Raw genomic sequence first — 22763 nt, forward strand, 5'->3', positions numbered from 1 at the left:
TAAAAAGCCAGCTTCACTTCTTGGCTTTATTCCAGTTTTCCAAGGTCAGTTTCTCTTGTTCTTGCAGCTAATCTTCTTTGCTGTTCTGTTTTTATCAATTCTCTTTTGATTATATCAATCCATTATTCTCTTGCAGACATTGATCATTTTTCAGCCTTCCGATGTGGCACACATCCATTTCTCAACTTCCTTTACTGGGGTGGGGGAGGGGGGGCAACTTCAGGGTATCAAAGCTCATCTTTTCCCTTTCTTGGTAACCTCAGCACCCACCATTGGGCTTGGATTGCAGTTGCAGCTGATTAGGAACGTGTACTGTGTAGTGTGTCAGGTCAATATGATGGCAAGAGAGTTTGATAATGTATCCTTTCAACTATAACATCCCACATCTTAAAATAATCTGTATTGGAAGACGCATATAATTGAAACATTGCTGTTGGGGTGTGGTCTGAAGGAACATAATGCAGACACTCTGCTGAAGCTCAGCTGGTCTGAATTTGGTCAGTAACTGGATGGGGACCTCTGACAGGGGTGTCAACTTGGAATAAAATGTTGGGAACGGCAGGTAAGCACCGCCCTGGATAATTGATCGCAAGAGGCGGTGCATGCACACCATTTGAATGGCAATGCTCATCAACCGGGGGGGGGGGCGGTCCCTCAAATATTTTATTGGGCTGAAGGGACCTTGGCTCCTATGGGACTGCATGCATGCCACGCCATCCTGGACCCTGGCTGGGTTGAGCTCTGTAACATTTTGTTTCATTTTTCATTTATTAGACTTATTAGTTGCTTGTCACCCAAAGTTCTCCAAATGACTTACAGCAAAAAAAGAGAGGTATACAATACATATGGGAGAAAAGTGGGGTGTGTGTGTATTATATAATGCATTAATATTTCATATAACATCTAAAAAATACTCAAATAATAAACAATGCGATATTCTGACCCACTAATGAACAAATAAGCAAAACCTCAACCACCTCCTAGTCCAGAAACCATTCACATTGAATCAACCATTTCCCTCCTTTAACTTCCCCATCCCACTCTGAGGTCTGGTGTCAAGGCCAGCTGTTGCAAATTAGTGGTGGGTGGATCCAGTGTCCTCCAGCTTCTCTCCTTTCCCTTCAGGGGGGGGGGGGAGCAGTAGCACAGCAAAGCAGGGTGATGGTAACAGAAGTTTTGTCTGCTTTGCAATTGACCTGGCTACCGCTCCTCTCCTGATCAGCACTGGAACTTTCTGACTCAGCTTCTGCTTTTACCCCAGCTGCCACATTAGGTGCTGCCTGCAGACATCCAGCAACATCTAGAGGGCTGTCCGCAGGATCCCAACCCCTACCCCTTCCTCTATTATGTTGCCTCATGTGACGGTCTGTTACAGTAGCTTTTCTGCCACTGATTAAAATGCCAGGACGGCAATTGCTCTTTTGATTAAAGAAATACTAGAAAATATGTCGGTGTCCTACAGTAAGTTCTCATTTTAAAGTACACTTTTGTGAGTGACATGGCGGACTGCATATTATTAATTTATTTCATATATTTATGCTCCGCCTTTTAGAGTATAAGATTCACAAGGCAACTTGCGAGAGCTGAGAAATAGATTAAACAGTAAACATGAAAGCATGGCAGTAAATCGACAACTAAAACAGCAGCGGCAAAAAATGTGAAGCCAGTCTTAAGTCTATAAATAAATAAAAATTCTGCGTCCTGCCACTATGTCATAATCAAAAGTTTGAGTATAGCCTTTTTATTGGGGTGGGTGGGATATGTGCACTGTGTAAAAGTGCCCAGATTTGGATGTTCAATGGGTATAGCTGCCTCATTGGTGGTATATCTACTTCAGGAGTCTCCATAACTCTCTTACCCAGCCACGCTTCATCTCCCTCACACACATGTTCCTCCTTTCTTTCTGTCCCTCAGCTCTGGCAGCTCCAATGCCCTCTCTGCTATCATAAAATTGTAGAGTTGGAAGGGACCTTGAGGGTTATCTAGTCCAACCCCTAGCATTACAGGAATCTTTTGCCCAGTGTAGGGCTCGCACCCATGACTCTGAGATTAAGAGTCTCATGCTCTACCAACTGCCCACCGTAAAGATTACCAGGGAGTGGTGACAGAAGGCTCCCCTCCCTCCCTTCCTTCCTTCCTTCCTTCCTTCCTTCCTTCCTTCCTTCCTTCCTTCCGCAGCAAGGCATGCCTCAGTTACTTTACACGTGAGGTTCCAGAAAGCACCCACCTTCATTTCCTAGAATGCCTCTGGGGAAAGAAAGATGGTGGGTGACTGGAGACAGCTTTAAGGCACCCGACTGTCTCCTATTATAGATAAATAAATGAATGAATGGTGGGAGCAGGGCACCACATTGCAGAAGGTGGGTCTACTGCTTCATGTTTACAAGCACTTAGTAATATACTCTTTTATAATTTATTTATGGGAACATAATGGTAAGCCACGGCTAAAAGCATTAATAAATTCAAGCTACGGTACATCCCCATATCTCTTAAACAAACTACCTTGACAAGAAAGACCCTGGGTTGGGTTGATTTAACTTTTTCTCCCCCCTTACAATCCAGTTGCTGTGTGAACTTTTAGGGAATGAAAGGAGAAAAGAGTGGGAAACTTGGTGGTGGCTTTTTAAATCCATCACGGAAGTGAAATAAGGGTGATGCTTAAGATCACCCAGGAATATTTCCCACTAAGAGAGAGGCAGTGTACCATATGGATGAGCTCAGTTTCACTCAAAGAACCCATCGGATATCAGAGGGAGTTTTCTCAGTGAAGATTTTCAACATAACTTCAATGAATAAATCATTAAGTAGTACGTTCCTGCCTCCTTGAAGTTTTTTTTTTAAAGGTCAACAGTCCTTAAAGAAAAATGCATGCACTACACAGAAGCGCGATCGCATTTGTGACTGCCAATCCCATCTGTTCAAATTTTATGGGTCAGTCCTTCTTTTATCAAGGAAAACAAACGTGTTGAATTAAGAAGCACAGAATTTGAAGTGAACCCAGTGTGGCAGTCGTGGTTCTTGCACGTGTGTTAATTTTTTCCTCATTGCAATGTCAGGGTAATATTTTCACATTTTAGAAAATGACATTTGCCAGCCACATATTTCCCAACATGAATTTATTAACTTTGGGTTTCCTAGTTAAGCGGAGGCGATGCTTAATTGTCTTAAGTACTGAAAGTGCACTTAATTCCAGCTGCAGTGCAAGGGCAAGGGCAGCGTAATTAGGTCTGACAGAGAATCGGATGCACTTTTTACCTGTGGGAAGCCACCGGCACAGACCGTGTTTTAGCGCCTTGCCTGCCCCACTTCCTTTCACTTTTCTCAAGTGCCACTAAAGTCATCCAAGAGAAGAAGATGATCACCCAGCACTCTCCAGTCAGAGGGAACCATGGCAAGCCGACCTTCTTCAGCATTTAGCAGTCTGCCTCCCAGTGACCCAGTTTACCTTAGTGTATTTTTGTGTCATTACTGTTGTGTTCAGTGTTGCAATAATAACATCAAGAAAAGAAGAGTGTCTTTTTTTTAAAAAAAAGGCTTGCCTATTCCTTTAATAAAATGTGTGCATGCACTCTGATAAAAGCTTTTCTGATCGGTGAAAAGCATCTTGAAGTCACTGTCAGTTTCTATTTTTAACTTTGTATGGTTCCTTCCTTCTCCATCCCATACCCCCCCACCCAAAAAAATTCCAATATTGCTGCAACAGGTCAAGCTGTTTGCAGCACAGTGGCCTCTAGTGCTTGATGGAGGAAAGTGCAGGCAGTTTAGAGGGAATTATTTTTCTCCTCACTGTGTGACAGCAATACACGGAACCTGATACAGCGGTACCTCAGGTTACATACGCTTCAGGTTACATACGCTTCAGGTTAAAGACTCTGCTAACCCAGAAATAGTGCTTCAGGTTAAGAACTTTGCTTCAGGATGAGAACAGAAATCATGCGGTGGCAGCGCAGCAGCAGCAGGAGGCCCCATTAGCTAAAGTGGTGCTTCAGGTTAAGAACAGCTTCAGGTTAAGAACGGACTTCCGGAACGAATTAAGTACTTAACCCGAGGTACCACTGTATTGGCTGCAAAAATACTAGCATCTGGAAACTTCACTATGCGATGATCTGTCTAGCTTCTGAAATTTCATTTCTCTTACAATTTCATGCAAAACCTGATATCTTCCCCACTCCCTGATGGCTTAATTTAAGTCAGCCAAAAACCACAGTGAAAAGCATGGGTTCTGGGTCCTCATTACACAGGGAAAGGATAGTCAAATGTAGAGCCCAGCAGATAATATACAGGAAGTACAAGTCTATTTATTTTATTTTAGAATTCCATTTCATTCTTTACTGCAAAGATCTGCATCACATTCACCAATCCATCACTGGAAATATAATGGTCGCTAATGCAATGAAGGAAGAACCATAGAATTCATTCTGGAGGGGAGGTCTTCCAAGCAATTGAGACAAGCAGCATGAAGTAGGGAGAGGGCTTTCTGGTACGATGTGATTGCTATTTGTTTGGTTACAGCAATGAATATGCTTAGTAATTGGCTAGCACTCTTTCCTGCGGCTGAGAATAAATATGTCGGACGTTTGTCTGCAAAAATAAACATTTTGGGGAGGAAAATGTCCACCATGAAGCCAGTCTTGTAAATAAGGCCATAAAATATTAGCCTGATTTTTTTTCTCCTTTATTTTAAAAAAGAAGAACTAGCTTTCTATGTTCTCGCAGAGATGGAAAAGATCTCTTCTGCAGCAGCCTGCTGCTTTTTTTTTTTTTTTTGTGTTGCATGCAGAAGAGGGGACTTCCCTCCCCTGACACTCCTTGGTTCTGTGTTGAGGACAGAGTGCTCCTCCAGGAGTCCAGAAAGGCTCCGCACTGCTCAGACCTGACTATGATGGCTGAGCTGTCCTAACATCCTCCATAATGGGCCCACATGTGGCTGTTTTACTGATGGGTAAAGGTAAAGGTAAAGGGACCCCTGACCATTAGGTCCAGTCGTGACCGACTCTAGGGTTGCAGCACTCATCTCGCTTTATTGGCCAAAGGAGCCGGCGTACCGCTTCCGGGTCATGTGGCCAGCATGACTAAGCCGCTTCTGGCGAACCAGAGCAGCGCATGGAAATGCCGTTTACCTTCCCGCCGGAGCGGTACCTATTTATCTACTTGCACTTTGACGTGCTTTCGAACTGCTAGGTTGGCAGGAGCAGGGACCGAGCAACGGGAGCTCACCCCGTTGCGGGGATTCGAACAGCCAACCTTCTGATCGGTAAGTCCGGGCTCTGTGGTTTAACCCACAGCGCCACCCGCGTCCCTAATGATGGGTAGGGTTGTTTTTTTTTTAAGGGGGTGGGATTCAATTCACTTTGCATGTAAAGGGCACCCCCTCCCCCCGTCTGCACTTTTCAAAACAATATTTAAAGTGGAAAAACAGCTATCCATTGAAATTCACACTTCTCTGAATTTTGCAATGCAGTTATCCATTCAAGTAATGGATACAATCATGCATATAGCAGGGTAAAGTGTGTACAGGCAACTCCCTCCCCATTTACGCGGGGGTTATGTTCCAAGGCACTGCACGTATATGTGAAATCGTGCATATTTGAAACACCACTGGAAAAGCCTGCAAACACCCTCGAAGCCTCTGGAAACACTTGGAAAAACCCTGTTAAAAAAAACCCAGCAGCACTTACCAGACTCCAAACTCCACCACAATTGCTCTTTCCAAACCACCTCCCCCAAATTCCAACTCTACATAGGCCTCAACAGTCGGTGCAAGAGTTCATGGGATTGCACTTGCAAAGGTTCGTGGGATTGTTAAGCACTGTTTTTGCACATTTTCTGGGCTCTTTTAGGGCCGTTTTTGCCATTTTTGTAGTCACTTCTGGTTCAATGTGATATGCGTATGCATGGCCATGCACTTATTGAATGCCTGTAAATGGAGGTGGGGTTGCCTGTATACAAAGGCATACGTTGGTGAAAATAACCTACAAAGTTGCATTTTATTGGGGAACACTGCTGTGAGTCAAAACTGCATGCAAAAATGTGCATGTGATTAATTTTCATGAGGACTTAAAAAAAAATCAAACTGATATGCATATACAGTGGTACCTCGGGTTACAGACGCTTCAGGTAACAGACTCCGCTAACCCAAAAATAGTACCTCGGGTTAAGAACTTTGCTTCAGGATGAGAACAGAAATCGTGCGGCGGCAGCATGGCAGCAGCAGCAGGAGGCCCCATTAGCTAAAGTGGTGCATCAGGTTAAGAACAGTTTCAGGTTAAGAATGGATCTCCAGAACGAATTAAGTTCTTTAATCTGAGGTATATGGAGAACTGTACTTCAGAGTGAAAAATTGAGGAACTGAGACAAACCAAAATAGACAGATTTGCACATCTCTTGATGCTGCTGCTTTTGAACAGGATCCAAAGATTCCTTTGTGCCGATCAGCTATAGCATATATTGAATCTGTGTGTCTCCTGATGTAGCCTCCTCTCCTTAGATTGATGATGCTGTCCCTGCCCACATATCGGGACAGCGGAGGTTTGGAAGGCTTGAGGGGGAGCTGGAGGCTGACACATCCAAAATGGTCACTTAATTTTTCAAGGCGTACTCGTGTTTTGAAGCACAACAGTTTAGGAACCATTGATTAGCTTCCCTTTTGGCATGGAAAGCTGTGAAGAAGCAGCACGAGCAGGAAAAGGCAGTGGGACCCTCTCCTCATAATTGGATAGCTCTTTCTGGCTCGGCTGTTAACTTCTGCAGTAGGGGAACGTTTACTGCTGGTGGAGGTTCTCCATGCAATGGAAGACCGTGGAAGATGTGGGTCCTTCATTGTACAGGGAGCTATGTAAAAATAAAAAGAGTTTCCCTGCTGCAGATAGGGGCACTGGGAAACCAGAAGGTGCTGTTTGATGGGGGGAGCGCTAAATGTGCGACACCCACCCTTTCCAACTCTCCTTCACAGCCTTAACTCCTGAGGAGGACTGTTGCCTTCCGTGTTGGTTGAGGGAAAGTGATGTGCAATCTGGGGATTTCACCATTTACTGTTTTTGTGTGTGTGTTTTTTTAAAGAACTTGGGTGACAAACACTGTGGTCATAGTCACAGTTACTTTAGATAACACTTCAAAAAGGAAGGGGAGAAACACATGGTAAGGTGAAGAAATGAGAGGGACAGCCAGTACTTGGAGATAAAGCTCTATTAATATAAGAAGTGTGATGTTTTCAAGCTCTCTGTAAAAAGATTGCATGACTCAGGCTGCTGACTTGGGGTGTCTTGATGCAATACAAGGACAGTTACTGGAAACTGGTCAAACTTGGCAGGGGGTTGGACTCGATGGCCCTTGTGGTCTCTTCCAACTCTATGATTCTATGAAATGCTGACATAATCTTTTTTAAGTGTCTAAATGGACCTTCGCAGCATGCAAATATTGCAAGTATGCATGCATGTATGTCTATAAAGGTTTCGCACACTTTTCTATGTAAGCCGCTTACAAATTCTGAACACTATGAAATATAGCCCTTAAGATGGATCCATTCAAACAAAACAGTGGCATCAGATGAATACCAGCAGATCAAGGTCTGCACAAACCCACCATTGAGCGTCAGTGCAAAAAATAGGCAATGGTGGAGCCAAATACCCTCCCTCCTGGGACAATGTCTTAATGTTGAGAGTGGCACTGTGGAAAAGGGCCTGTCTCTCTAGTCCGATGGCGACAGAAGGTATAGCAGAGCTTCAGAAATACTTCTTCTTACTTTTGTGATTATCATTAGATGTATTTATTTTTTAATGAAGTCATTGTTCATAGATTCTTTTTGTCTCAAATAATTTGTGTTCTATTATGGCAAGCTGGTTCGGGAAGGGATTTCTCTTTAGTGCAGGGTCGGCTAACCTTTTTCAACCACTCAAGGTGGGCCAACGCTTTGAAGGCCTCATCCTGGCCTCAACCTCTTTTTGCTTGCACATACACAGACTACAAAAGCACGGCAACTACAATACACACAGACATACTGCACATAGAGCACAAGCAAGTCATACACTTGTCTCTATCACATAACTTCTGTGCACTTCTGAAAGTACATATCGTTCTCTCTTACACACACATGTACCCGCAGGTACACACCATTACGTCTTCCTGTTTCTCTTCCTCACACACACAGGCACACACCATGAAAGAAAGCAGTGGAGTGGATGGTGCTGATTCCTTCCCATCTCTCTGCTGGGTGCAGACGTTCTTCTACCTCCAAGCCCAATGCTGTCATCGGAAAGAAGATACACTGGCCCTCTGCCCACCTTGGAAAAAGTGCCTCTTCTTCTGCTTGTGTGTTACTGCTGCTTGCAGGTCAGGCTGCTCAGGAACAAGAAGAACCTCCTATTTCCAGAGCTCTCCAACCTGCCAGCATTGACAGTGTGCAAGTGGAATGAGAGACACCTTTCCAAGGTAAGGCCAGGGCGCTGGTGGACTACTGACAATAGCTTGGCATATCTGATCCAGTTGGTGGACCTCAAGTTTGCTAACCTTGCTTGCTTGTGTGTGTGTGTGTGTGTGTGTGTCTGTTTGAGACACCTGGGATGGTACCCCCTGAGGCTTTGCAAGAGTGGAGGGCAGCTGGCTAGAGCCATCTGCCTCTCAAGTACAGTGGTACCTCGGGATGCAAACAGGATCCGTTCTGGAGCCCCGTTTGCATCCAGAAGCAAACGTAACTAGCGACGGCATGGCTGCACATGCGCACGTCGCTTTTTGCCGCTTCTGCGCATGCGTGTGACGTCATTTTGAGCATCTGCGCATGCGCGAGCGGTGAAACCTGGAAGTAACGCGCTCCATTACTTCCGGGTTTCCACGGAGCGTAACTCGAATGCGCTCAACATGAAGCATATTCAACCTGACGTATGACTGTATGGTATATAGAGGCTATTCCCCCCCCCCAAAAAGGTGTTTCTCACTCAAAGAAAAAGTACCCCATATAATAAAACAATAGTAGCATTCTGTTGATAGCTACACTTAAAATGCATTTCTTCTGGTTGAGCAGTCTTTTGGTTGTTCTGGCCTATCTTAAAAATAGATAAATACGTTTCCATATATAACAAACAGCACCTATATGTTTTATACTTCATGGTCTAGTGGGAAATGAATGGATGCCTTTGAAAAAAATCAATGCTCACAAACAAAAGAAGGTGGAAGGGATGCATTTGAAACTTAAGTGCTTTTTCCCCATTTTCAATTATAGATCATGCCCCCTCCCCAGGCATTGTAGGGTTGTAGTATAGACTAACAATAGCAACTAGCAGCTGAAATGCAAAATGTGGACTGAAGAGACCTGGGTTCCAATCCCTGCTTAGTCATAACACTCACTGTGCCGCCTTGGACAAATCAATACCCTCCAATCTTACAAACAAGGTAGTTGTTCAGATCAAATAGGGTATTCTGCTGTATGCTGTCCCTTGAGATCCTTGGCAGATCGGCAGGGTACAAATGTACTAAATTTAAAATAAATGACCAATCAGCAGGAGAACAGCTGCTTGACCCCTGATTCTTTCTTCACAACCGATGGCAATTTGTTAGCAGAAAGAGAAACAGGAATATTATTTACCAAAGCCACAAGCACTTACCATTCTCAAACAAAGCATGAACTCACTCACTCGTGAGGAAATATTTAGTGCATTGTGAATCTTCACAGGTTCAAAGGGGGGGGGGAGAGATTCCATTAATCCACATTATTAGAGGAGAACATACTTATGGTTGCCTTTTGACTAGGGTTCAAAGAATCGAAGATGGAAGGTCTTCAGATATATATCAAATTAGAAGATTGCATAGATAATGCATGTTTATTTTTAGCAAGCTTGCTTGTGCAGAAACTGTATTAGATGTTTAGTCATTGTTTGTGTTTAATGGATCTGTTTCTAATTGTGAAAAATGCTCACTCAGGCTGCACTCCTGTACACTTCCCTGGGAGTAACCAGTGGGACTTACTTCTGAGTAGACATGTGTGGAACTGCACTCTGCCTGAGTGCCCTAACACCCTACAATAATCCTCAAATTACAGACAATTTGCTAATGTAAAATGAAAGGGAGAGTGTTCTAATGAAGTCAACACAAACTTCACAGCTCATTTTCTAGAATCTCTGGAAATATATCTGGGTATAGTATTTCAAGATTTTACTGTACAATTTCTATCTTGCCTTCCTTCCACTAGGAGACTCAAGGCAGCAAATGCCGCAGAAATATAATCAAGACATCTTCCTATGCAGTTGTAAATAGAGCATGTCCTGAATCTTCCAGTCACTTTGCGTCTCCGAACTCTTAACACTTCAGTGAAACTACTAAATACATTGTATTTATAAATGTGTTAATTGGTGTTTTGTCAGAATGGGTAAGTGACTTATCATCTGCCATGAATATACAGCCTGAGCATTGACATAGTGAATGCAAACAGTTACATATGTTTTTGTTTCACTGTAATTTTTCATCAAACTATCTGAACAAATATTTGCCAATTAGAAATGTGTTTATTTGTAGGGTGGGGCATATTTTAGCTAGAATGAAAAAATGAATGGACTAGGGTTTGGCAAATATCTTTTTTGGGTGTATCATTCAACTCATAAGCATTTAGGGTGATTTACAACTAAGTCATACTTTGAGTGGGTTACTTATATCCATTGATTTCAGCAGGCCTACTCTGAGTATAACTGTTGGAAGCGCAACTGCAGAGATCATTCAGTTTGTAACTTAAGAGTTGATTTTGTTATGCACGTCTACTGTGAATGAAGCTCCATAGAGTTTAGTGAGGCTTTCGCCCTGCCTGAATAAATTGTTTAAAGAAATCAGTTCTGCTTTCCACGAAACCATAGCTTCGCAAAACAAACATGTGCCCTTCAAAGTTCAATGTAACTGTTGTTGTTGTGATGGAAATTTTTAGGGAACCAAAATGATCATTGGAGCAGTTGTATTCTAAGGTACTGGGAATAGGAGACTCAGTTCATGTATTACCTCAGGTGGCTCTCTCTCATGCCCTTATTAGCACACCATTCACACCTCCAGGACTAATGTGTGGATCAGAATGTAATTATCTGTTGGATTTCACACGTCTTTGAATTTTGCAATGTTCTTCTCAACTAAAGGAAATGTTGCAAAATACGATTTAAAATGTGTGTTTCAGAAATGCATATATCGAGAGAACATGTGTCAGGATAAATATGTATTTAAAATGTGATTTAATGTTGTGAACCGTCCTGAGATCTATGGGTATAGGGCAGTATACAGATTTAATAAATAATAAATAACAATAAAATATTAAAATTTGGGGAAAACTGAGGTTGTTCTAAAACTGGAATACCTCATCAAAACTTTTTTTCTACTTTAGGAACAAGAGCTATATTTTTAAATTGCATTTGCATTGATTTTCAGGATAGCAACAACAATAAGAGGAGAAACAAATTTGTAAAAGCCCTGGAATCATACAGAGGGAATGATAAAATAATAAAGACAACAATGAGAGTGCAAGTACAACAATTGCACTTCTGAACCAAATACCTGCCTTGTTCTGTATTCCTGCAACAATGGAAAGTTACTTTCACAGCACTGAGTCCTAAACGTGTTTGCTTATGACTTCATCAAACACAATAGTGTTGCTGTCCTTGTTACGTTGTGGGCGAACATATCAGACAACACAGCAATTCTTCAAACAGCTCTTGTTTATTCAGAGACCAGAACAGAACCGAACTGAAGAGCTCAGTCAGCCTGCTTATATAGAGCTCCAGAACAACGTGACTGTAGCAACTTTCTAAAACTATCCAATCACTGAACGTCCCTTTCAATCCTTCATTTGCATACAAACTATCCAATCACTGAACGTCACTTTCGATCCTTCATTTGCATAACTATCTACAGTATCCCCCTGCTGGCCCAGGGTGAGAACTTCAGTACATAACAGTCCTCACTAACATTGGGGGTAGCTGGCAGAAGTTGGTATTGTTGGGCACCTGACGAGGCCCATATCTTGGCAGAGGTCCACTGCAAACCTCCGGGGGGCCCTGGCATTGCTGCCTAAGCAAGCAGTGGTAGAAGCAAGGAGAAAAAGCAGCACCTACACTGACTTCTTTGCCTTCTCTCTCTGGTTGGATTGGACTCAAAAGGAGGAGGAGAAGTGAGTGGGCAGCAGCAAGAAAAAGCTGGGTCCCCTTAGAAGGATCTGCACAGGGTATCTGGCTCAAGCCCCCCCCCCCAATATTGGAGCTGGCACTAACTAATATTGCTAGCACTGCATCTGTGAGTGAATACATTTTTTTCCAGCTGCATGAATTTGCTGCAAATATATTCCTTTTTAAGCAAAGTGTGAAGGAAGTAACTCACTCAGCATTCAGTCACACACACACACACACACACACACACAGAGAGAGAGAGAGAGAGAGAGAGAGAGAGAGAATATCATTCCACCTCCTGCAGCATTTCCCAGTTTTACAAATTCAGGGTTTATATTAGGAAGGAGGGCAGAAAGTCATATGACGGTGTTTCATCCCTTTCTTTTAAATTGTTGTTGTTACAATGGTTGTTATTTCTGAGCTTCTGCATCTCTAGTATGGATTTCCATTTCTCGAGAACTGTATATCAGAGGAAACTAAAGGCCTGGATTATTATTTGACAAAGGCAAATGGAAGCTAGATCCTGTCAGACAGGAAGCTTCATTTACCAGCACACGTTCAAAAATGAAATGTTCTGTAAATGCATTTAATGAGCTATAAAACAGACTTCTGTGCTTTAAAAATTGCTTCCTCCCAACACGATGTTCTGAATCTGTAAATACAATACAATTGTACAAATTTAGAACAATTACCAAAGCAAATTAGCAGATTGGGCAGTGAAGTGATGTGAAGGAGGTGTTGCTGCGTGAGAACTGCAAATACAGAAATAAATGTGTTTTTTAACATGTTGCAGAAATTCAAGGTTTCCCCCTCATGCTCAGGCCCTCCTACATTCCACTTCTCCTCTCTCAAGAGCAAGTTGTTGTTGTTTTTTTGCCAGCATACAAAAGATGAGGTAGAACATGACTTGCTGAACTTTCACCTGTTTCAAAGGTTAACAGCCTTGTGTTCAGAAGTAAAATGGTGATGTTATTGGGTACTTTGGCTCTCCCAGTCTTCCAGGCATAGCATTTTGATAGTGTCTGAAGCAGAGAAGAGATATAAAGAAGAAAGAAAAGTGGAAAAGAAAAAAGAGTATTGGCAAAATTAATACATGGCTTTCCACATGTTCTGAACAGGTCCATTTTACATTGTGTACCACTGAAATGATAAAACAGAATTTTTATAATGCAGCTTTCAGTAACCTGGTTCTTTTCAGATGTTTTGGGCAGTGGACTACAACTCCCAAGAGCTCTAGTACTTGCTGGAACTGATAGGAGATGCAGTCAAAATAATCCAGAGAGCAGTAGGTTACTAAAGGCTGCTATAATGTGTAGGGGGAATTATAATATGTTGAAAGGATCCTTCTTAGAGTTGGGGGGGGGGGCAAAAGAATATCACAGTAGTGTGAAAAGATGATTGGACAAAGGCCAGACTCTGAAACGTTTCCTCAGATCATACAGGCAGGCCCATCTCTGAGAACATGACTTCCTGGAAGATTTTGGCCTTAGTATCTCTCTATAGAACTGGATTGGGGGCTAACTATCTTTCTTCTGGATTGTTATTACCCTTTAGGTTCATCACCTTTAAAACACTTGCCTCTTGTATTTTCATTTTTTTTAAATCATCAGAACGCTACCAATGTTTTTGTTTTTTTCCAATAAATCTACCTGAGTATTGAATTGAAACTTGTTGAAATAAATAATGGAGACATGCAGCTGAAACTGGTGAGACATTTGACTTCCTCCGGAACAAAGGGGACCTTTCACATGGAAATTAACCTTATCATCAAATAGTTGGGACATTCGTTTCGTAAGCATGGTAGAAAGACTGATAATAGTTTGCAGCACATACAACTTTTTACAGCAATAAGGCGTTTGTAGTTTGTTAGATTTTTACATGTAGCCGGTTTATCCACCTGGCTTTGTATTCAAAAGTAGCTAGTCCTTCTAGGGATGCAAAGTTGTACCTGAACTGGAGACGGATGTAGCTAATGTTCTATCTGGCCAGGTTGTTATGGAAACCTTTCAGACTGTGCAGCCTGAGGACATAGAGGGACTGCTTGAGGATTGAGAAACGTCATCTGTACCCTTGACCTTTGCCCTCCCAGCTAATTACATCTGTCAGATCTGTCCTGCATATTTTAGGTTTCAGAGGGGTGGATGTATGCAATTTATTTGAATGGGGTTGTGCTTGTATTTAACTGAGTACAGTGGTACCTCGGGTTAAGAACTTATTTCATTCTGGAGGTCTGTTCTTAACCTGAAACTGTTCGTAACTTGAGATACCACTTTAGCTAATGGGGTCTGCTGCTGCTGCTGCACCGCCGCTGCACGACTTCTGTTCTCATCCTGAAGCAAAGTTCTTAACCCGAGGTACTATTTCTGGGTTAGCGGAGTCTGTAACCTGAAGCGTTTGTAACCCGAGGTACCACTGTACATCTTTGACGCACGTCATCTTGTGCATCTGAAATGTTTTCCATTGGTCTTGTTCTTGTACAAATCTAGAAAATTCTGAGCCTTGGTTATTTCCAAGGATATGGAAGAACTGCAGCAGAGCTCTGAAGTAGTGCTTTGTAGACTAGATTTTGGTCATGAGAAGCAAATAATGTCACTTCTATGGTATGGGTCACATCCTCAAAGCACAAAACACTATTTTAATTGCTGCATTTGCAAGCTGCTGATTATCAAGTTGCTAATACATCCAAAATCAAATGTTAATTTCACTTGGAGCAAATTTAATTTTAATGAGATTTTGTGTATATGATGTTGGGTAGAATTTCTTATTAATGGTTGGTGGCAATAAATTTGAGGGTCACTAGTCTGAACAGAATACAAAAGAGATGCAAAGAAAACAGCCAAAAATGTATTTCATATGGCAGAACTATTTGCTCCAATCCAAGTTAGCAACTTGTTCCTTAAAAATACACACAGTAGTTCCATTCACATTCTCCTCTAAACCAGTCTTGCCCAGACTTAGAATAATCACATAGCTCAGTTGGTAGAGCATGAGACTCTTAATCCCAGGGTTGTAAGTTTGAGCCCTACATAAATAATAATAAATAATAAAATTTTATTTATATCCTTCCCTCCCCAGCCGACTCCCCAGCCGAAGCCAGGCTCAGAGTGGCTAACAACAATAAAAGTAACACAGCATTCTAAAATCATTTCATTATAAAATCAGTTCAAATCAGATTAATGGCAACCATTCGGATTGCCGAAGGAGGGGGTCAGGCTGTGCCCTGGGCAAAGGCCTGGTGGAACAGCTCTGTCTTGCAGGCTCTGCGGAAAGATGTCAAGTCTCGCAGGGCCCTAGTCTCTTGTGACAGAGCGTTCCACCAGATCGGAGCCACAGCCAGAAAAGCCCTGGCTCTGGTTGAGGCCAGCCTAACCTTTCTGTGGCCCAGGACCTCCAAGATGTTTTTGTTTGAAGAACGTAAGGTCCTCTGTGGGACATACCAGGAGAGGTGGTCCCATAGGTACGAGGGTCCTAGGCCGTATAGGGCTTTCACATTGGGTGAAAGATTCTTGCATTGCAGGGGGTTGAACTAGATGAACCTAGTGGCCCCTTCCAACTCTACAATTCTATGATTTTATGACTAATTGAGAGTTTAGCCTTACCGGTTTAGTCTTCCTTTGGTCTTGCCAAGAGCCAAGTCTTGTTACTGCTGTCTTTCGAAGTTTTTTTTTTGGGGGGGGGGGCTTTTTAGCATGTTCTTATATGCTGTCCTCTCTCTACGGAGTGTCCCAAGAGATGGAGCACCAGGGTTCATTCAGAATACTCTAATAGACCATGCCAGCCTTTTCTTTGCATTCCTGTACTCAGCGTCAAACCAGTGTCGCTGTTCTACGAGAGATTTTTTTTTTTTGGGGGGGGGTTCTTTGGTGTTAATCAAGTAGGGTTTAATGCTTTTATTTGTTGGTAAACCTCCACCTGGTTGGATGAGTTGCTTTCAAACGATTTGCACAGACACATCAGATATTCAGAGGCTAGGGTCTTTTGGATGTTGCCACTTAGTCTCAATGACCATTTTAGTCTTTTTGCACCTACGAGCTCTCCGGAAGCATTCCTTGGCCCTGGCAGGGGGAGACATTCTAAAAGGAATTGTTACTAATAATGGAAAATGGAATGTACCTCTTATCAGGTGAAGATAATTTGGGGAGTAGTTTTAATAATGCTATTTTTATCTTTGAATTGTTTTCTACAGCTAAAAAAGATGCAATAAAGTAATATAAAAATTTATGCCGAATACCCTTTGAAACTCTTTCATCATGCTTTAGGAAACACTGATCTAAACCATTGGTCTTCAGCTGATGAACCACTAGTGGATCACAGCCTGATCTAAGATGAGTCACAACAGCAGCTTGTTCACCAAACAGATATATGGTTTTAAAAAAAGGAAAATAAATGACTCACCAAATGCATGCCTGGGTTAAAGAGGAATCCTGGGTCTGAAAATGTTGAAGGCTACTGCTTTAAATTATGGTGCACTTTCCTCCTCCCTCTCACAACATGCAGGCTATTTTATCAATTTCTGAGTTGTTCCAACCATAGTTGCCTGAATCACACAACTAAAGTTAGCAGTAACCTCCAAATCCTGAATGGCAAACTCACTTCAAGCCATAGCTTCAAACAATGTTTGCAGGTTAGTGCAGATAGTTTGCCTGTTTAGGCATCATGGTGAACTATAGCTATAGGAAAGGGAGAAGGGACTTAGTTTGTGAGAGGGAAGGAAGATGTTTCTCACATGTGTATTTGGTGAAGAGCAGGTGCTGATGGCAGAAGGAGCATAGCAATTTGTTTCCCTTATACTGGATCACTGCAACAGAGCATTGTAGAGAAGGCATTATTTGAAAGGATAACTCGGGGACGAGGAACCTGTGGTACTCCAGATGTTGGACTCCAATCCCCAGAATCATTGACCATGGTGGCCAAAGCTGTTGAAGTCTCAACAACATCTGGAAGGCTGCTGTCCAGGGATATCTGAAAAATCAAAGCCCTGCAAATTGATAATAATTGGGGGAGGGGACATAAAACTATCTTGGTGATTGCTGGAAGAAGTCCATGGCACTTCTTGACATGTACTGAGGTCATTTTATGCATGTAATTTTATGCTTCAACTGAGGGTTTTTGTTATTTTAGACATTGTTCTAATATGGATGAACAGATGGAACAAGTGGAGGTGGAGGCATCTTGAGGGAAAAGAGATTACGAAATGATAAGCCTCTGTGCTTCTGGAAGAAGGAAAGAGCAGCATTTAAAAAAAAATAAAAAAACAGATTTTTAGAATAGTGGACTACAATAATCTACAGTTATAATTAGCAGAGAGAGAGGAACTGAAACAAAAAAAAGGAGTTCAAGAGGGCTACCAGTTGCTAGAAGCATAATTATAAACCATTCCCATACAAAAGAAAATGGGAAGCCCCATTGCAGAGCTCTGGCACGGCTTCAAAGAAATCTTTGCACTGATCTCAAAAACCAAAAGGGAACTCTATCAGAAATGGAAGGAAGGTGAAGTCTCCAGTTAATTAGTATAGCACAGGCATACATGAGTAAAATCGGAAAAGCAAGGCATAAAATGAGTTGCGGCGGCCAAGGGACAAATGGAGCTCTGTAGAACAAAATGTGACTGTGTGTGTAGCACTAAATTTCACCAGTGAAGGTGTTTGGGGGTGGGGAGATGGTATAATTGGCTTCGGAGGAAGAACATCCTGCAAGGCAAATCCATGCACATCTGCAATCTGTTCAAATGCGAAGGAGACTCTCCTCTTTGATGGTGGTAGTGGAGCTTGGATGGGGTGAATGTCCTCCAAGCCCAATTCTGTCCCCTCTTTAGACTCCAGGTTGAAGGATAATCAAGCATGCTCCCCTTCAAGTCTGCCTTCCAGCTGCAACAGCTACCCAAAGCCTTGTGCCCAAATGTTCACCAGCTGTATGCCATAATCATCACAATTATAACAAATAAAGGCTTGACATATCTCGCTTTGCATGTCATGAGTCTATCTCATATATTAGTTTCACCTTTTAAGTTGAATTACTGAAATAAATGAACTTTTCCACGATATTCTAATTTTTCGAGTTTCACCTGTAGATATGTAATCTCTGGGAACTTCCAGGCTGCCCAGAGGGATTGAAGTGCCTACTGGGAAATTAAAATTTACACAGTTAAAGTGGATTAAACTGCTCTGCAAAAAAAAAAAAAAAACCCTTTTGAAAAAAGTGCACTTTTGCAGCTGGGAAAGTGATGGGCCGACCCACTCATTAGGCAGGCAGAAGCAGCCGCCTCGAATGGTGAAATCCTGTGGGGTGGTGCCCCACCCACCCCTGCTACCACTGGGGTTACGCAGCTGCAGTGTCTTCCTGTGAGATCTCTGTGGAAGCCACCGCACAACCTTGGGATAAGCGAGGCTTCAGAAGGGTGCAATGGTGGCACCTTCCTGTTTTGCCTCAGGTGGCAAAATAGGTTGGGCTGCTCCTGGTGATGGGGAAGTGCCTTGAAACATGTGGAACAAACTGATGATTAATTGGAAGATGTACAAACACCCTGCCAGCAAATGCAGGAAGAATGAAGAATGCTCAATAAACACACTGACTGTAGTCTAACCTCTGTGCAAACTTGGTGCTAACAAGTCTGGATGAATGCTCAGTAAATTGGCTGTTTGAAAGAGCCCTCAATGGAAGCATAATTTGGGAAGTTATTTGAAATATGAATTGTTTACTGGGCAAAACAAAGCCTGCAATATAAAAAAAAATGCATTTTTTTTAAAATCGCCTGTTCGCTTGTACACTTACAGAAAAGAATTGCATTAGTGTGAACAGAACTGTTTGTCAAATGGCTAGCCTGACTAAGCGAAGCTGCAGAATTGGTAAATTGTACACATAATGGGAGCAGATCTGGATGATGCTAGATAATGCCAGAGCTAAGCAACAAAACCATCCCTGTTTAGCCAACAAGCGCATGGCACAATGAGGGCATCTCCTGATGCGCCGTGTTTTATAGGATCCTCATGGGAATGGAGTGTAGGCAGCTGTGATGTGGGCCATGCTGGGATTTCTCAAAAATGACTATAATGAGGTGTTTTCCCATTAGCTTAAAGCTTGCTCGGCTACTGGCTGTTCTCCTGCAGCAATTACTCCTCTGTTATTGTTCTCCATGTGCAAAGATTTGCGTTTTGTGACTCATAAGTGGTTTCCAGAAGACATGACTACTTTGTGAGATATTTAAAATAGATTTTAAAGGAAATACAAGTCTATCTATCAGATGATCTGTATTACAAAAAAAAAGTGAGCAGGCTTTTAGTATTCTCTCCACAGTTTGGTGTGTGAAACCATCCTAAGTTTTGTTCAGCATTTTCTGGAAGAAAAAAGAGAGGAAAACTTCTACATATGAGCTGAATAGAATTCCAGTTGCAGGGCTGCACAGTTCTTGTCAGGACTAAAAACTATGTCAGATTGAAGTAACCATGGGTTGTATCCAACTAAGCTATACTCGAAGAAGACCCACTGAAATTAATGGACATGAACTAACTTCAGTTCACTAATTTAAGTGTGTTTTGCTCCAGTAGTGTAGCAATTGCAGAAGTACAGTGCCCCTTTATGATAGTCCTAGCCACATACCATTACAGGCACCCTCCTCAATTGCATGCCCACCTACTGCAACCTCACCTCTCTCACTGCCCTAAATCCGCCCTCTCTGGAATTGCCCTCTCTGGAAGTCTTGAAGCAGAGGTTGCCTGGAGCTCTGTGGGTGGGTTGCTCTAGCTCTGGAATTCCTGCATTCAGCAAGGCTGCTGGGTTGAATTAGGTGGCCTCTCTAGGACCATTCCAGCCAGTGGCGTAGCGTGGGGGGTGCAGGGGGAGCCGGCCGCACCGGGCGCAACATCTGGGGTTAGGGCAAATCCACGGGTTAGGGGGCGCAAATCCACGGGTTAGGGGGCGCAAATTACTTGCCTTGCCCCGGGTGCTCACAACCCACGCTACGCCACTGATTCCAGCTCTATGGTTCAAGGAACTAGGCTTATCACTAACTTGCCAAACTGAATGGTAGGAATAATTATACAAGCCACCCAATCCTCTTCCCTCTGAAATACTTCCCACATTGTTTAGTGGAACTCGGTTCTTGGCAACTGTTCATGGGATTGCAGTCTTTATTCCCCCCTTCACTGCTACTTCGTCCACCTGTCATTCTGCTCACTAATACGCACCCTGTGGTGTTCATTTGCTTACGACTGCAGCTTAGAGATGATTTGAATATAGTCAGCATACGCCTGCTACTTAACCGGAACTTTGTTTCTTTCAAACAACCTTGGTGATGCTCAGGGATTTTAAATTGAAACGGGAATTGTGCCTTTGTGTCTGGCAGGGTCCGGGGAAATATTGCAGTGGGGAGGGATAAAAAAACCCTGTATCGTTGAAGTGATTCCGCAAACCATTCCTGCATTAGGAAATCCCCAAACTGTACTTTGTATAAAAATGTTTTAATAAGCTGATTTAGCCAGTGCATTAATCTATCAAACAAATGCATGGGAATGCACCAAGAATCCCAAGGTAGTGGATGAGGGAAAGCATTGCATGGGTGAGATTCTGCCTATATCAGGATGTAGGTGGGACATTCATCATAGAAGGCCTTGCCAAACTTTTTTTTGGGGAACATTTTCAAACCAGAGAACATGTTGTGTGCTCCCTAGCCAAGCACACTCGAAGGGAGAGGGGTACACTGGATTCCAAGGAAGGCCTCTGTGGGTCTCGACCCATACAGTCTCTGAGATTTTCCATTCTCAAGCGGCAGTGTCAAAATTTAAGGGCCAAACTAGAAGCGATGCAATCCCCACTTGTCCACCACTGTAATGATAGCTTATAATTTTTTTTAGAGATGTGCTCATATTTGGAATGCCTGCCACCCATTTCTTATAAACTGCTTGCAGGACCAGGCATCAGACTTACCATCCTTGATCTGTATAATGAGAGACCAAAGAGACTGGGTTTGGGTCAAAACAGGCCACAACTTTATTGAATACAGATGGAAGAGGTTTGGCTTGGGCATGGGGCAATCAAAATTTGCCCCATGGTCAATCCAGGTGGGGGGTTCCTAAGACTTACATCTAATAGGGTGACCCCCACAGGGACCGAAGTCTGGGGGAGTGCCTTTGGCCCTTGCCCTACCAGGGCATGTGGACATGGCCATTTCCCCCGAATCCCTTTAACAGGATACCCAGCCTTTGGAGGGGCACACAGAGACTTCAACCTCCCCTCCATCAAAACAAAGGATTGCCCCAATGCCCAACCGCCAGTCGAGCAAATGCTTGCCGCCAAATGACTCACATCTGCACCCATGCCCGTTGTTGCAATGGAGGAAGGCTGGACGTCCTTCTCTGACCATGGGCTTCACTGTCCAACTGTGGGCAGGCTGTTCTGCAACATCCTGTGGCTCCTTAGGTACCCTCCCTGTGAGTTTAGGATTGCTCCCTTAGTTGGAAACATAAATCAAGCTCAACTGCATATTAAGCAAGGGTATTTTGAATTAGGAAATAATAACTCTCATAGTGTGATGGTATGAAGATATCTGAAAAAGCAACAAAAACATAATTACATTTTAAGTCCTTGGGGAGATAAATACTCATAATTGATATGTCCAGGAGCCATTACAAAATTCTTTTCAGAATAAGATAAAAAAAGAACAACAATAATCCCATCTAGAGAGAGTCTTCTTTGTTATTTAAAATAAATAATGACGACCAAATTATCACAAGGGCATAGACTGGAAGAAGCCAGTACTTTTGGAGAAGTTACACAAAAGTTATTAAAAACATTAAGAATGGAGCACCTTGGGAATGTAATTTGCTATCACCCTGATTATTTTTTTAAATTGAGAAACAGATACAATTCAGTTTTGAAAGGACGAAAACTTTCTGATTTATAAAAATGGCTTGTATAATTGCATTTGTAAAAGCCGATAAAGATGCCATTCAATTAAAATCCTATCAGCCAATATTATTATTAACTTCTTTAACTAGTAGAATAGCTCAGTTCATTGGGCTAGATCAAGCAAGACTTCTTCCAGATAAATATATTGTGGACAATGTAAGGGAAATACTGAATCTGATGTTTAAAAGTCAAAATAAAAATATCGCACCATCGGCCCTATTTGTTGACATGGCCTTTGGCAGATTAAAGCCACTATCTTTGGGAGGGAAAATACTGTTCTATAAGAGGCAAGTGGGTAAGGAAATGGATTTCTTATGAAATTTGCCTTTGAATAAAATCCATGCAACTAATTCTGTGTACTCAAATGGGCTTGGTATATCTTGTATCAACGTTCTTTAATGCATGGCAATACCCATCTGAAATGGGTGTTTCACAAGCAATTTGTGTCATGACATGAGGACCTGCTATTTAAAAGAGGAAAGTAAGAAAAATCCCAGCAAGTGTGCCCAAGCTGTTGGGGGCACAAAAGTAAATATTTGGATCCCAGCATTTATTATATATTTAAAAAACCCCACAAGTTTTCAGGGAAGTGGGGTGTGGGGGAGAGAGAAACAAGGCTCCAATGCATAGAACACATTTCTATGAAGTCTTATTAGACACAATGAAACTTGCCCCTGAGAAAGTATGCATAGGGGTTTCAAACCCAAGCAGGATTTTTTTTTTTTAAACTGACCT

General features: G+C 42.5%; 1 protein-coding gene across 50 annotated transcripts in view; it reads left to right on the forward strand.

The window, feature by feature from the left end:
• RIMS1 (regulating synaptic membrane exocytosis 1) overlaps positions 1-22763 on the forward strand; it is a 241493-nt gene that overhangs the window by 43069 nt on the left and 175661 nt on the right. The window lies entirely within an intron of this gene.

Source organism: Podarcis erhardii (assembly GCF_964252035.2).
Source record: "Podarcis erhardii genome assembly, chromosome: 3".
In the NCBI taxonomy this organism is placed as follows: Eukaryota; Metazoa; Chordata; class Lepidosauria; order Squamata; family Lacertidae; genus Podarcis; species Podarcis erhardii.